This window comes from Rhamphochromis sp. 'chilingali' (assembly GCF_963969265.1).
Source record: "Rhamphochromis sp. 'chilingali' genome assembly, chromosome: 16".
Lineage (NCBI taxonomy): Eukaryota > Metazoa > Chordata > Actinopteri > Cichliformes > Cichlidae > Rhamphochromis > Rhamphochromis sp. 'chilingali'.
In genome coordinates this window covers 9569961-9586644 of record NC_137943.1, presented here as the reverse complement: position 1 = coordinate 9586644, position 16684 = coordinate 9569961, and the positions used below count along the sequence as shown (strand labels likewise).

General features: G+C 40.9%; 1 pseudogene across 1 annotated transcript in view; it reads left to right on the top strand.

Moving 5' to 3' along the window:
• Window positions 1-16684, top strand: part of LOC308383736 (vertebrate ancient opsin-like) — a 161860-nt pseudogene that overhangs the window by 51733 nt on the left and 93443 nt on the right. Inside the window, exon 3 of the transcript in view lies at window positions 6325-6558. The product of the transcript in view is annotated as a vertebrate ancient opsin-like (transcript). The remainder of the gene's footprint in view (window positions 1-6324; window positions 6559-16684) is intronic.

The window sequence follows — 16684 nt, the reverse complement described above, 5'->3', positions numbered from 1 at the left end:
AAAGGAGAGAAGCAAATGTTCTTGTTTCACTGACTGCCTTCTTATATCAACATCATGTTGTCCTTTGTCCGAATCATCTATTATTTTTGAGGCTCGTTATAAAGCTTGTACTTATCAACAATTTGACAAAAGGCTGTAACATTTGGGCCGTCACATGGACTCAAAATATAAATATTAATTCCACTGCTTTGGGGATCGCTGTTTAGCATATGAAACAGTTCTCTGTTGGGGCAGTCAATTTGTCAGTCAGCTTCTTTCAAAAGCCACTCAGCCTTTGATTGCAATCATTCAACACTTACTCTTCATTTCCTCAATTTGCCTGTGATCTCTGGCATTTCATTTATTTAATCAGAGCCAAGACTGAAGCTATAGGGCTTTGGAGCGTGATGTCACGGGGGTGGGCGTGGAAAGGATTTTGGCCCGATCCGCCATTTTGGGGGTCTAAGTAAGGAGCGAAAACATAGCCATGGTTCGTACTTGCTGTGCGGTCGGCTGCAATGTTCGATCTTACGACCGGCACGGGAATAAGTTTGGATTGTCTTTTTATGCTTTCCCAACCTGGAAGCAACATGAAGGAGCTCATGTATCGGATATTACCAAACGAAGGCGACTAGCCTGGATAGCAGCCGTGAGACGAGCTGATATCAAGTTCTGTTACGTCTCCAGATATCAGTTGGTGTGCTCAAGACATTTTCATTCCGGTAAGTTCTAAATATGTTCACATCACACTTTATAGCTGAATAATATCATCGTTGGTGGTCTCAGAAGTTATAGAAATTGCGATCAAACATAGAATGGAGTGACTTGATTGGTTGATGTAAAGACAATAAATGAAATGAGACAGGAAGGACACAAATTGGCGTTAATAATTTACCCGATTATCAATGTGTTAACTTGCATGTACTTTACAATTATGGGCATATAATATGATAACGATATTTTAGCAGTTAAATGATAAATGTGTAACATTAATTATGGTGGGGGGTGGAAAATGGCTATTTCACTCGGTGCACTCCAGCTGACTTACTTTGACGACGTACTCAGAGTTTGGCGGCTTGAAAATAGCCAAATCTTGCACCCAGCCATTTGTAAATTGGATGTGCGCCTCCAGTGACTTGTAATTATGAAACTGGTTCGCTGTGTAAGCGCTTACTCCACAAACAAGATACGTGAAGATATCGGGGTAGGACAGTGGCGGTAAGTCGTCTGGGTCTTTACTCCACTGCCGTATTTCAAATGGGTCCAGATTTGCGATGCACTCTATTTTTTTTCAAGTACCGCTGCTTCGCCTCTGGACGCAATCGGTCTCTATACCGTCCGTTTTCTTTTGAGCTGCTTTTAAGCATGTTTCTTGTCGTCGTCGTTCCAACACAGTGTGTTTGTTTTGATTCGTAGACCCCGAAAATGGAGCTGCGCTCCCACAATGCATTGCGGCGTGACGTCAACTCCAAAGCCCTATTAGCCACCTATTCTGCAGCGCTGACAAAGTGGGAACAGAGTGAAACTACAAGTAAAGCTGAAAAAATGTCCAGGGACCTTAAAAATACACAAGACAAGACAGTAAAAATGCAAAAATGTGTGTGTTCAAGTAAGCAATGTGGCAAAATATGACCTATAACCTTTCCAAATCAAAACTACACAAGCAACAGTTTGACTCTAATGTAAGCACAGCGGCATAAAACAGGTGTGAACGGGTGTGCCTAATAAAATGAACAAGTTTATCATATAACAAGCAGGTTTAAGGCATAAATAAATTATAAATATAAAGTAAATAGAGAGTACTTTGTTTGCAAAGGAAGACTTCAGAACAAAACCATGATAGCTTCTTGTGGCTTAAGTATAATGGGCGTTATTACACTCAAAAAGCAACACAAATACAGACAATGTTATTAAATGATATCAACTGCAAGGCATCAGCTCCAAATCCCAACCAGTCTGTGAGCGTATACAGGCTTCAGGCGTACATGTCTGGGTGTGCTTGTATGCAAGAACAAAGGGAGAGAGAAATGAGCAGCCACAGACCGTCAGAAGTGGGAATGAAACAGTGCAGGTGTAAGTGGACGGGGTTTTAGAGCTAAGTGGAAAAGTTTGGATTCCTGTGAGACTGTTTTTTTATCTCCTTTCAACAAGAGTCAAAATACCAAAGCAGCGATCCATGACTTGTTAGTAAAAGGAAAGATAGACAAGCATACCAAATCTGATGTGAAACCACTTCACAGCGAGAAGAAAAGAAAACACTCAAAAGTTTGATTTAGACGCTAAATCGTTAATCAAAATTGCATTGAAGATACAATATTGAAAATCTAATAGCACAAAGTACTAATGCTCTTTTTCTCTATATGCCATGTCTTTGTTAGTTTTCACTTGATCAGGCTTTGAAAATACTATACTAAGCACTGATAAAAGTAATTAAAAGTACAGGTGTGGCAGTTTGGCAGTTTTGTAAGTAACAAAATAATTAGAAATACCCCAAATTAAAAGCTAATGTTCAACTCTATTTTTAATATATAGCGTCCTGTTTGTTTAAAAGAAAATCAGCCACACAGTGTTTTCCATCATCTTGCAGACCACAACTGTTCAAATCGGCTAGCGACTGGTGCCATATTGAACAGCAGCATTGACGTCTGTCTGCTGCAATAAAAATGCAAAACTTGTTTTCCCTTCTTTTTTTTCTTTTTTTTCTTTTTGGCCTGTCCCGTTTGGCTCTTTTGCCATCAGAATTGTTGTCTAAAGGCAAAGAAAGATGCCCAACGGATTTACTTTACCAAATTGACCATCCCAGCCTTGCCATAATGGTCCATTTGATTCACCTTTTATTGTTTATTTCATTTATTTAGACTTATTTTCACTTACTGAATATGGGACAGACTTGACTGGGGGAAAGAAGGGGAGAAAGAAAGAGGGAAAGAGAAACAGCTGAGAAGAGGGACGGGGGAGAAGGGCAAAAGACAAAAACCAACAGAATGAGCAGAAAAAAAAAAAAGAAGAAAAAAAGAAAAAAAAAAGCATATATCAATCACCTGGGTCACCTGCTGAGAAAGAAAAAAGAAAACAAGCAGAAGAGAACAAGAGTAATAGAATAAACAACATCACAATGATATATGGGAATATGACAGTAAATACTAAATGTTAAACATTATTGTGCAGCACATAAGATCAACAGAACAGTGTGCTTTGAGGTAGGAGCCAAAAAAAGGGTACAGTTTGTGGGTGTGATCACCCGTGTGTACACCTGTGAGCATGGACGCGTTTGTTTTTTGTTTTTTAAAAGGTTCCTTCATGTAATGATCTGCTAGAGGGTGTGGGGGGGCCACAGCCCCGTCCTCCAGGGCATGAAGCAGGTATGGAGGAGATCAAAACTCCAGACATCCAGAGGCCCCCAGAACACAAGAGACCAAGGAAGACCAACAGAGGGGCAGCCGCGCCACTGTCCCAGAAAGAGCTGAGGAGAGTCCCAGATGAGGGCTCACTCAGCAGCCGCGGAGCAGAAACCAGGGGGAGTTGCAGTGACGCGCCCGTGAGCTCCGCCGGCAGCCAGCCGTGCCTGAGTGACCAAGCCCCAGGCCGAGAGGCCGGGGGCACCCCACCTCCGAAGTGGCCGGAGCAAGCCCCAGGCTCCAGGCCCCGATAAGCGGCCGCCAAGGAGTGAGCCGGTGTGTACCTGGACGCCCATCCCCGGACACAAAGAACCACCAACGCACCGATGTCTGAGGGAGTCCGCCACTGGCAGGGGAAGTGGTGGTAGGGGGAGATAGGCCTCCATACCTTGGAGGGCCTAAGATGTCCTCAGAGAGGTGGCGCCTGACACCCAACCTGACATATAGACACAGACATACAGGCACACACATATACAAACATCCATTCCCACCCTCATGCTCTCATATACACTTACTCCACACTCAACCAACGTGGAGACAGACATAAAGAGACGCTGTACACACGATCACACTCCCCAAGCGTACTCTAAGCCCCGGGTCTAGGTACCCTTGCCCCTGGAGGGGGGGAACTGCCCCCAGACCCAGGTGGTGTTACCCTTTTCCCTGCGGTGGGGGGAGGCAGACCGCCCCGACTCCGCAGCAGCAGGGAGGCCCCACACTCCAGACCGCATTCGGACGGCCAACTCCTCCTCCTAGCCCCCCCGCTCCAGCAGGTCGCAGAGAATGGGGGTGAGAGAAGACTCCAAACCTCCCTCCACCCGCTCATTGTAGTGTTGATGCATGTGTGTTCTAAGGTGCATTTAAAACCCAGGAGGGCATGGAGCTACCTGCCAGAGAGCAGCAGGTAAGCGCATGGTCCCTCCTGCTGGCCCTCAATGTCTACGTGTATTTAACATTGAGAGGTGGGCAACGACGCCAGGGGTGGGGTGTACACCCTGATGGTACTTTGGATTCCGTGTATCGTGCCCACCCCCAAGATCCTATATGTATGTGTAATGAGAGTGTGAGTAATGTGAATGTCTAAGTTGTGGGATAAAATTGAGGCAGAGGCAGCCAGAAGGGGACAGGGGGGGGGGGGGGGGGGGTGGCCTCCTCTGCACCCTGGTGACATACCCCTACTCCAAGGTCCTGCATGTGTGGGTGGTTGTGGTGGAGCGGGAAGAGGGAGGCAGCTGGAGATGGGGAGGGAAGGAAGGGAGGGGCAAGTGACCCCTCCCTGGGGCCAGCTCGTTTGTTTTCCAGCTTGTTTTCCCTTCTTAAAACTATCGACCCATTGTTTCACGAATTACAAAGCCTTTCTTTCAGGGAAATTGTGTTTTCGATGAAGACGGTCCAAACAGGCTTGTGTGAACACAGTTCCCCTTTGCACATTTGCAGCCGTCTCGTGGGGGTAAAGGTAACGAGACTGTCAGTCACTGGCTTGGCTTGATTAGATGTATAAGCACACCTGTCTGGTGAAAGCATACTGTACTTCTATACTGATGTGTATATATGAATACAAATGGCATATGAGCGGCGGCCCAGGGAGTCCACGAGACTGTGAGTTGACAGCCTGCCTGAATAATGCTAATCATGCTTCGCCATATTGTTTAAACCCTCACAGCATACATAAACATGTTCAGGCCGTACACCAAGAATAAAACACTGAGAATCAGCAGCAATGAAATTCATAGTAAAATAATATAGCTGCAAATCTGGAGTGAGGGTTAAAGGATATTAGAGTGATCAGATGTCACAATGGCGACGATGACTGATCACTGGGGTCAGGAAGTTTTGAATGTTTACATCATCTTTTTCTTTTCACTAGTGTGTGTATGTGTGTAAAAACAAAAAAACAAAAAAAAAATCCCAACACTGCTGGAGTCTTTCTTAAAAGAGGCTCCCTGCCAGAGTGCGTCTCCGCCGCCATGAAACTGAGTGACAGCAGCAGACATGTGGCCATCGGGTAGCAAAACAAATCTCGACAGTTTGGGTTTGGGGAGCGCGAAGATGCTTGTCAAGTGCGTGCATGTCCGTGCGGGAGGATGCATTATACTTGCTAGATTCAACCTGATACTTTGATATTTTAACAAACAAAAAACTTCAGTTTATTCAAACTTGATTCTTCTTTGTATTTCATTTATTTATTTTTATAATTTTCAGTTAATGTCTCACCAATGAACTTTCTGAAATCTGAGAAATATGCAAGATTTCTATCAAAGACTTTCATCAGGTCATAAAGATGTAGTCGTAAATGTAGTCAACACTTTCATTTATCTTTGCACAGAAATTACTAATTAACTCAAAGTTATCTGTCAGTTTTAGTAGTGTTTACATATTACAATTTGACATTTTTGGGACATGTGCTGATTGACCTTTTGCAGAAACTCAGACTATCCCCAGGATACAAACCAAGGCAGTCCAAAGAAAAAACAGAATATGCCTCCCAGAACTTCTTATGCTCACTTATAAGAATGATGCACTTGGTTTATTATTAAGCAGACAACTGTGCAGCTCCCAGCAAAGGGACTCTCTGCTACATAAGTTCAGTTAAACTTATCTCAGGGACTGCTGGCTATAATTATATTAACAAAGAGGCCTAAGAATAGTACTGACCTTCTAATTTAACTCTACGTAAAGACACTGGTAAGTTAATTTTCCCAAAATGTCAATCAATTGCTTTAACTTGCTGAGTGTAATGTTATTACAGATGGGAATGTAGGCTTATGTTACAAAAATGAAACCCAGAAGTAGATGTATTGACTATATAGTGAGCATTTTATCCCCCAGAATCCTCCTCTTCCAACAGCAAAAGGAGGGAAAATGTCCGACCACAATGTCTCATCACAGGAAATCGCCGGCTTATTAAGGTCTTTCTTTTCCACGTCTTTTCTCCCATTGTCTCCAGGTAAGCGGGATCAATGCGTCGATGAGCAGGAAACGTGAGCAGCGCGTGCTATTCATGGTGGTGATTATGGTGATGTGCTACCTAATATGCTGGCTGCCTTATGGCATCATGGCCCTACTGGCCACCTTCGGCCCACCGGGCCTGGTCACACCGGAGGCGAGCATCATCCCCTCAGTCCTTGCCAAAACGAGCACGGTCATCAACCCAGTCATCTACGTCTTCATGAATAAACAGGTAAGAGGAGGGAGGGCTGAGGCTGGGGTCAGTACCTTTTTCTATTTCGCTGTCAAAAAGTGGCAGCCGGAGGTCTTCCTGCCCACTGAGGCGAATGATTATTTCAAGGTGGATTAAAATAATAGAAATTATTCCTTGTTTTCTATTCCTGTCAGGTGAGTCAGTGGCTTCTTGACACTGAATAAACTAAATTATGTACTTGTGTGTGCATGGTGAATAAGAAGGTCTTTGAATCTACCTTTTTTTCTAACATATTTGACGAACTCTGCCAACTCGGCTTATTCGTCTAAATAAATAACGTTTAAATAAATAATAGACATTGTGATGAGCTAATGAAAACCGAGTGCTTACATGTCTGTTTGTCACGTCAGAGGGGGGTATTTGCAGTGTCGTGCAAGTACCCGTTTTATCAGGTGTTCGTCATTAAAATTGTAAAAGATCTCATTTAATCTTGGCCCACGCTCACGTGAGGCAATATGATGAGACCCTTTGGGTGTTAACTGGGAGCAATTATTTGGAGCTTGCTGTCTTGGTCTTATTTGCTTTTATACTTTAATTACTGTTAAGTTGCCCGTGAGAAGAATTAATAAAGCTCACCTCAGGAGCCTACAGTGTGTCATATGACCCTCATAGCTCATTTCCTTTTACTGTGTTTTCTATTTGTGCTGCGCTAAAGTTCCAATCGGCTGTAACCTCTTCTATTCCGGCTTACTTTTTGCAAAGCAAGAAGTACATAATGCATGGAGACTACCCAACAAAATAACATTTTTAAACAGTCAATACCTGAGCTGGTCTGCTTCAGTGTGATTGTTCTGGTGTGATTTTGTCAACTTTTTGATGCAATATGAAAAATTTTGTTTTGACCAAAACAATAAATAAACTGTCAGCGATCAGTGGTGTGTGAAATTATAGAAAATCACTTAGTTCTAATGGCATCACTCCAAAGAACAAAAGAAAATTGGGAAATATATTCTAACCTAAATGTGTTTGTTTTTATTTTATTTTGTTTTATTTAGGATCCGATTACTGAGAGTAGAAAAACTGGCTGAGAAGCATTCAGGACCGTTACAGTTGTGGTCACATACAGTACATTTGCCAAATTTAAGTGGAAGCAGGAGAGCAAAACTCATAACTATTCATCTGTCAGGAACTGACAGGAATACAGAAACTTTGCTGGCGTCAGCGTGGGCTCTGCTCGTACTTTTTGACTGGAGGGCCAAAGACATAGGGGGAAAGGATGAAAGACAGAAGACACTGAGGACTGAGAAGAGAACCAAAGATCAGAAATGTTTGTTTTCCGTGTGTCAGTGGCCCAACATTCAGAGAATCTCTTCTGATTATAAACTAGCTGTACATATTCAATGATTAAATACTATGGCACACAAAGAAGTTTACATCCAAATAAATAATCAAAGTAAACCTTAAAAGTAGTTTCACATTTGTCATGCAGCTGTTGTTGTTTTGTGTTATTTAATTAAACCCACAGACCAACAGTAAACGCTTATGTTATTGTTGAGTGATGCAGTACTACTTTTTTATCGAGCAGTGTCATCCCGGGCATGACCGAGCTCAGAGCCCAGTGCAATAGTTGAACTGGATCTTAGATTCTTCTTCCTTAAGTGAAACTTTTTGACCAGTAGGAACCAATACTGACACAGTTTACCCCGACGAATGTGACTGGTGGGGATGTTTTTGTCAGCTGATCATTTCTGGGTGCTTGGCTTGGCCTTGTTTGCTGGTGTGTTCTATTGTTTGTGCTAAAATCACACTCAAGTTTTAAATGTTTAATTCATTGGTTGTATAAATGGTTGAGGCATAGAGCTATAGAGACATTCCAAAGCATCGCGATGGCTCACTTGTTCATAGTGTTGGTTAATCTAAATAACAATTTAGTTTTACCTCATTTTAATAAATTGGACACTGACAGATTGATTTGTGTTGCTCTTGGTAGATTACATGAGTCAATACTGAAATTAGCTGATTCTGACAGAGCTGTTTTAATGTGTACATTAATGGCAGGGTTAGTTCCATAAATAGTTGGACTATTTATGAAAACTTTTTGTAGTTTTGCCTCTGCATACCAGTACAGGGGGTTTTAAATCAAATAATTAATTACTAGCTATATTTTTAAAAGCCTAACATTTTTGTAGTTTTAGAGTTAAACCTGGCAGTCTTCTTACCAAAGAACATTTGGATTGTTTGACAATCCACTGTGGTGGTGTACAGAGGCAAACTACAACAAACTACCAGCTATGGAACAATACTTTCCACAATCACTGGTGCATTTTTGCATTTGTGGTCTCTCCCTAATTTCCCCCGTTAGGTGAGCGGTCATGTCAAAGTAACATCCACACGAATAGATACGCCAGAATGCCTCGTATTTTTATTCACCTCACATTAGTTATATTTTTACTGTGCTCCCAAAGTTAACTCTAAATTTCAAGTTTACTTTATTCTCCACCTTCCTTATCAGGGTTCTCTCTCAACTCAAGCTCTCTGTGCAAACAATACATTTAAACTCAAGATTTAAGATGTTTTGTTCGTTTCTGAAACATAGTTCATCATCGTGAGCATAAATAGGAGAAGATAAGCGAGACTGTCTCACTGAAGCAGACTGATAAAACTTATTTTTCTTTCTAATCTTTATCATCTCATTCTGGTCTATTAAGTAAAGCTCAATGAAAAGCATTATGCTATGTAAGGCTTTAGCCCTCTCAGGATATCTATGTGCAGTAGATCCTGAGATGTACTATACAAAGAATTATATGCAGTGCAGTATATTGGAGAGCCTTTCAAAGTGCAATACTTTTTCTCAGGCTTAAACTTTCCTTACTGGAAAGTTACTGTGTTACTGCCAAGACTTATTTTACTGTGGAGTTGGAAATCTACTGAAAAAGCATACAAACTCAATATGCTGCTGTCATCTGGAGATACTGCATGCTTCTCCTTACATGTTACATCAGATGCTGAGGCCACCGCCACAGCTAACTGACCTTACAGGGACATTTTAGCCGACACGTCATCAACTTCAACTTTCCCTGGGAGGGAGCCAGTGGGAGAGAATGAAACCAAATGTCCTGTATGTCATTTTCAGTCTTCAATTCCTCCCAGCCCATTACTATGGAAACTGTGAGTTGAGGCGAGTTGAAGACTAAAAATGCTGTACAGATACAAGGATCAGCTGGTTTGTCCCATCAACGATCAGCTCTGCTCACAGCCGAGACCCCCGGGGTGGTTTAAAAAACAGGGATTATGGGTAAGTTTAATCATCTGTTTATTTTTTAATCACTACTTGAAAATAAACTTGTGAATACTCGTGAATACACTGCTTTATATATAGACCAATCCAAAAATATCTGTATATTGTCACAATTGTCACCTTTTCAAAACTAAAACCTGAGTATGACTTTATTTGACTGACATAAAAATAAAAACTAGGCATTTTTAAAAAGTGAACTAATGACACCAGACTGTGTACTTGGAAAAATATACTAAAACAAAATAAAGATATACAGGAACTGTCACTTGTGTAGCATCTTGTACATGTTACAGCGCTTTAATGCAAAGAGAAAATACATACATTTTCAATGTTAAACATGAAAAACTGAAAAGATGGTGACTGAAACAACTAATAGATCATTGCAGTCTTTGAAGTCCTTACCTCATCTCTTAATCCAACAATAAGTTGTGTAAAGACCTAACCTTGTCATTGTAGACAGGGATTGCATGCATCCATCCATCCATTCGCTTCCGCTTATCCTTTTCAGGGTCACGGGGGGCGCTGGAGCCTATCCCAGCTGTCTGAGGGCGAGAGGCAGGGTACACCCTGGCCAGGTCGGCAGTCTGTCGCAGGGCTAATCATAGACACAAACAACCATTCGCACTCACAATCACTCACTATGGGAAATTTAGAGTTTCCAATTAACCTAACCCCACTAACAGCATGTCTTTGGACTGTGGGAGGAAGCCAGAGTACCCAGAGAGAACCCACACAAACACAGGGAGAACATGCATGTATGTTAGGGTAAATTATATGTGTAATGGTGTTATTGCCTCAGTCCAGCCCCATAAGTACCAAGTCACACTTCTTGATGTTAATTTTAAAACAATCAAGAAAGACAACAAGGACCAACTAGGCTCAAAATTCAAAACAACTGTAGAGGTTTGTTTCCTGGTTATGAATATTTTGCTGATCTCCTGGGAAGAATTCATTCAGTGACGCTCTACATCACAAAAAATTGAATTTGCAGGAAATCTAAAATGTTCCTACCTTTTCACCTCAGAGTGAGGATATGACTGATTTACAATATAAACCAAGATCAGCCTCTGCTGAATTGGTGATGTGCCAAAAATGTTTTCCCAAATATCATTCTATTCACAAGTTCTTATGTGAATGAATCATTGTTTTTCCAGCTCCAACCCTCTGATTTTTTAATACAATCTATGGTTTGCATTGTAATTCATAGCACTGGGGAGTTTCCTGGATTAAGTCAAGCAAATGTCAAATGAAGCAGAAGGTATCTGCTGATGGCTATCGAAGAAGCTTCCTGACATTCACTCACCTCATACAAGTCCCTTAAACTACGAGACTGTCTTCTGTAATGTAGAAGAATGACTGACTGCAGTTTAACTCTTCTGAAACTGTGGAGAGAGCACTGCAAATGTTTTGATGTATGTCATACAGAGAATTCAGTTAAAATCTATCTATTTGGGTCTATCCATTTTCCATCTAATCCTCCAATAAGAATGTCATTCAATACAAATGCCACATATTTTTGGAATGTGCTGGACCTTTACAAACACATACAATAAAGATCTGTCCTTTAGGAAAAAACTACTCTCATGTACAGTCACAGCAAAACTGAATAACATTAAACCCAAGACAAAGTCTGATGTTTTTAAGAGAAAGTTGAGCTCCTCTTTCCATATAATATCCGCTCAGTTCACAGGGTTCATCATCATCCACACCTGCTCTAACCAGTCTGAGATGACTCTTCATAAATTCTCTGCAGCCCTTTCTCTCTGAAATATTCTGTCAGTGCATCTTGTTCCTTCAATCTCCCTGTCATGCTTTATCTAGTTATCTGTCATTATCTTCACCTTTCTCCTGACCTCAACCTTGATGCCTCTGTGCCCTAATTTACTTCATACTTTAGCATTTGTTTGTTGTCTCCATCTTTCTCTCTCCCGTCCTTCTAGCCCTCATCAGTGTGGTGTTTGGACAGCTGAGGGAAGTGGGGAGTGTGCATCAACATTACAGAGAGGTGCTGATCATCTTGTTTCTTTACATCTCCTTGCTAGCTTTCACTCTCCGATGACCTAAAGGTTACTGAAATACTGACAATAGGGACAAACATGTTGCTTATAGACGCAGTGCGTGAAAGATCTTTTTGGTTATGTCCTGGGGCATTTTGCTCTTCTTCTCCTCAGCATCTGTTCATGCCCAGCAAGGTTTTGAGACATAGTGTGCGTGAGAAGTTCAATGACGAGTCAAATGATTACAGGCTCTCATGAGATGAGGTCACAGTGTGGTAAAAAAGTTTGAGATATGTTTTTAAGTCGAAGAATAAAAAGTCTTAAAAGACAACACTTCGCAACTTTGCCAACCTGTAAGGGGCTTTAAATCAGGAGATTGTTGATTAAACTGAAGCAGGTGGAGTACACAAACTACTTATTTAATGTTGTATTTAAGGAAGAGCGAGGGCCTACGGTGCCCGCTAGAGATGTACAAACTCCAAAACAGAACGGAAGTGCTCCAGGACGCTAGGGGCAGTGTTGAGCTCAATTTGCAAAATAAACGGCAAGTTTGTTGCAAACATGGAGTTGGATACCGGCGGAAAACACCTGCAAGGATAGAACAACCACGCTTTATAAGAAAGGTAATGTGCAAACTGTTGTTTGATTTTTTTAAAATTGCTATGAATGCTTAGTTTATGGTGGAGTCAAATCCTACGTTAGCTAACAGTCAGTGTGGTTGGCTTAGAGAGAAGCCCAACACTGCCCCTAGCATCCTGGAGCACTTCCGTTATGTTTTGGAGTTTGTACATATTTTGGAGTTTGTACGTGCTTTGTCTCTAGGGGCCACCATAAGGGCCCCAGTGCAGACTCGTAACTTAAAACAACCTTTCACTAGAGGTAAATCATAACACATCAAAGAATGCAATTATAGTAAGGCTCGCAGGGATATAAGGGATACCAGAACTATTAAATGAAAGAGTCGCGTCATCTCCATTCACTTCATTAGACCATTTTTTACAGGAATGGTGGAGCCTCACAATAGTTGTCAAAGTTAGCAAAATGTACTAGATGTGCCATAGAGATATAGAAGAACACACATTCCAACTGCCCACTAAGCGCTTGCTGGAACTATTTGAAGGCTACATTAGTGATGTGGGAGGACAGGGACAGGTGCTGCTAGGGCAAGACAGACGTCTCTCACGAGTCCTTTAGTGCTGCAGGCAGGCAAAGTGTTCAAATAGGCACAACTTCAGTTTTTTTATTTCTATATGATGAACCCTGCATTATTAAGTGATAAGAACAAGTAATCTGATGCCCTGTAATCATTATGACGCTATAATTTGAGATACAATAAATAAAATACATTTTTGTACAAAGTATCGGTATCGGATCAGTATCGTCGATACCACCCTGAATATTACTTGGTATCGGATCGGAAAGGAAATCAGTGGTATCGCACATCACTAGGCTACATGACCCTGAATTCTGAACTCCCACTGAATAGGATGACGTAACCAAAGGCCACAGCGAGACAAGAACTATAAACGCACACCCAGTAATCAGGGAGATTAGACAAACCAGGAAAACTCACTGGGGGAAATCAAGACTGGGAAAATTAAAACTGAACACTAAACACACAGGACAAGGATTAGCAAAATAAAACAGGAAACACTAAAGCGGAGACAAGGACTCAAATATATGAACTTGACACAGAAAGACAATCATGGAGACTAGCACAAAGACGAGCCTGAGGGAAAAGGAAGGAAATACAAAGCGGAACTTATAAACCTATGTTCATCAATAACTAACCAAAAGATAAAAGACAAAAATAATAAAATAGGAAACTAGTAACAGGGGTCAGAATATTAATAAAATATAACAATAAAAATCACGAACACATGGAAACACAAAACACTATAAACCAAATTTAGGAATAGAATCTGGTCTCCAAACCAAAAGAAACCCACAAAATGTCAAAACTGTGATTTTAAGTAAAACAGCCGTCTACGTGCTGCAGTTAGAGATGTTTCTCCAAACTAAAGTAGACATTTGGTTGGAAATAGTGGTGAAAATCATTGAGTAACACACAGTATAATGCTATCATGATAGTTCCACAAAGTAACAATATTAAAAAATACTGTCAGACTAGATATTCACATGTAGTGGTAGCCTATTAATATAACAGTGCCTCATCCAACGTAGGCTTCAGTCACACTAGAGTATAAATAGGATGGCAATTTCCATCTGGTGAAGAAAAGCCATTAGTTGGTGAGTCATTCAGTTTTTTGCTGTCTGGGGTAGATTGCAAGTAGTCACGGCAACCAACGAGCATGCAGCACCCTCAGCCCGGGTGACCACTTTTGTCACAATGCGATTGGTGGAAAGCAACTTGTCTCTCTCCAATCTCAATCTCAGTCAGATTGGTGAAGGTTTACAGACGGAGTACATTCACCATCTAGTTTATAAATACAGACAGACTGCCAACATGTTCTAATCAGAGTCAGTCTGTGCTGATTGGTGCAAACGATCTGCTCCATCAAATACTGAACCACACAAACCTGAGCTGCAAATGTCTGACAGTATATAATGTTTTGTTTTCTTCTGCACATCACACATGTCAGCTGCTACAAAATGAAGCTTTCAGGGTTGCATGAAATAATAGTTTTTAATACAGCAACTCTGGATAAATCCACTCCTTCATTCTTTGCTCAGTTGTAAGAACCACACACACTCCTCAGTAAATCTTAAGAGAAAAGTTCACCCTTGTATCATAAACATATTGATTCTTCTTCAGCATCCTTCAGAATCTTTATCTAAACTGCCATGCTCTTGTCAGAGAGAAACACAGCATTAAACCTGCACTTTCACTGTGTTATTTTGTTAGTGCGTTACTGGCATTCTCATTTTTGAGCTGCAAATTTGCAATGCTCTTAAAAGAATGCAGGTTATTAATGAAATTAACTACTTTCTATTTGCTATTAAATCATTCAGCTGTGGACCAGTCTATGGCTGAGGGTATCATGCTTGATGTGTGAATTCTGCACACAGGTGGCGAGTCCAGCTCTAAGGTACGGATTTGCAGATTTGAGATTAATCACAGTTAATTGTGATGTTATTGCAAACTGGTGGCATGTAAGTGCCGACTTTCGGTAGCACAGCAGTCTTCCCCAACTCTTTTCTCTAGTGTGACTGCAGCATAACTTTACACAGCACCTCTGTTGACAGGCCGGCACTCAGCAGCTGAATACATCGACATGAGTGAATGTTAACATCACTGAAGAGAGGTCAGCTCCAGTTTCAACATTGAGGTTTTTAACAGTTATCATGCACGTTAACATGGCCACCATTTAACTAAAACTAGAGCAATAGAAATTATTGTGACATATTTCAGAGTGACTCTTCTCCCAACGCTGCCCCACTACAACCAGTCTCGGGGTTCCAACACCTGCTGAATCTCACTTTAACCCGTGACTGTGAGTGGAGACAGTCACTCATCTACATCTACAATGTAAGCAACAGGAAACAGATATTTCTTTTACATTTACTTTGTTTTCCTCTGCTTGTATTCTGCAAAACAGATGTTCAAGTTGTGTCCATTCATTCAGAATTAGAATTTAATTTGAAATAAAGTTTCTATTCTCTTATATTAATATTATTCTATTATCCACACAAAATAGCTACTTTTTAATTTTATATGAGTGGTTTTATATATACCACACACACACCTACATATATACAGTCTAGTTTGGACACACCACTGCACATTTAATGGTTTTTCTTTATTTTTACTACTTTCTACATTGTAGATACAAACTGAAGGCATCAAATAGATGAAGCAAGATATGTGGAATTATGTAGCAAAGAAAAAAATGATAAAAAACTCTAAATATGTCTTATATTTTAGATTCCTCAAAGTAGCCACCCTTTGCTTTGTTGACAAACCCTTGGCCTTCTATCAATGGGCTTCATGACGTGGTCACCTGAGATGGTTTTCACTTCACAGGTGTGCCTTATCAGGGTTCATTTGTGGAATTTCTTGCCTTCTTAATGGGGTTGAGACCATCAGTTGTGTTGTGCAGAAGTCAGTTTGGTACACAGCTGACAGCACTATTTGACAACTGTTAGAATTCATATTATGGCAAGAACCGACCAGCTAAGTCCAGAGAAACGACAGTACATCATTACTTTAAGAACTGAAGGTCAGTCAGTCAATAGTAATGTGCAGTTGCAAAACCCATCAAGCACTACGACGAAACTGGCTCACAGTCACCTGACCTAAACCCAATCAAGATGGTTTGGGATGAGCTGGCAAAAGGGCCAACAAGTGCTCAGCATCTCTGGGAACTCCTTCAAGACTGTTGGAAAACCGTCTCAAGTGACAACCTCATGAAGGTCATCGAGAGAATGCCAAGAGTGTGCAACGCAGTAATCAAAACAAAGGGTGGCCATTTTGAAGAATCTAAAATATAAAACATATTTGGATTTATTTCACACTTTTTTGTTTACGACATATGTGTTCATTCATAATTTTGATGCCCTCAGTGAGAATCTACAATGTAAAAATAGTCATGAAAGTAAAGGAAAACGATTAAATGAGAAGGTGTGTCCAAGCTTTGATTGGCAGTTGTGTCTGTGTATGATTGAGTTACACTATTGTGGCAGTTCATCTTAGCCGCCCTTGAGTAAGCTTTCGCTCATTCTTTCACCGTTTCCCCTGTGTCTGAATTTCTTCTTCTTTTCTGTAAAATAGTTGTAAACATTGATTCACTGTCCTCTCATTTGAAAAAGCAAATATATAAGGAGACATAAAGTAATCAGATTAGTGAGGGGAATCTTTTTAGAGCATCCATATAAGAATGACTGTCTCACAAGAGAGTCACATGATATT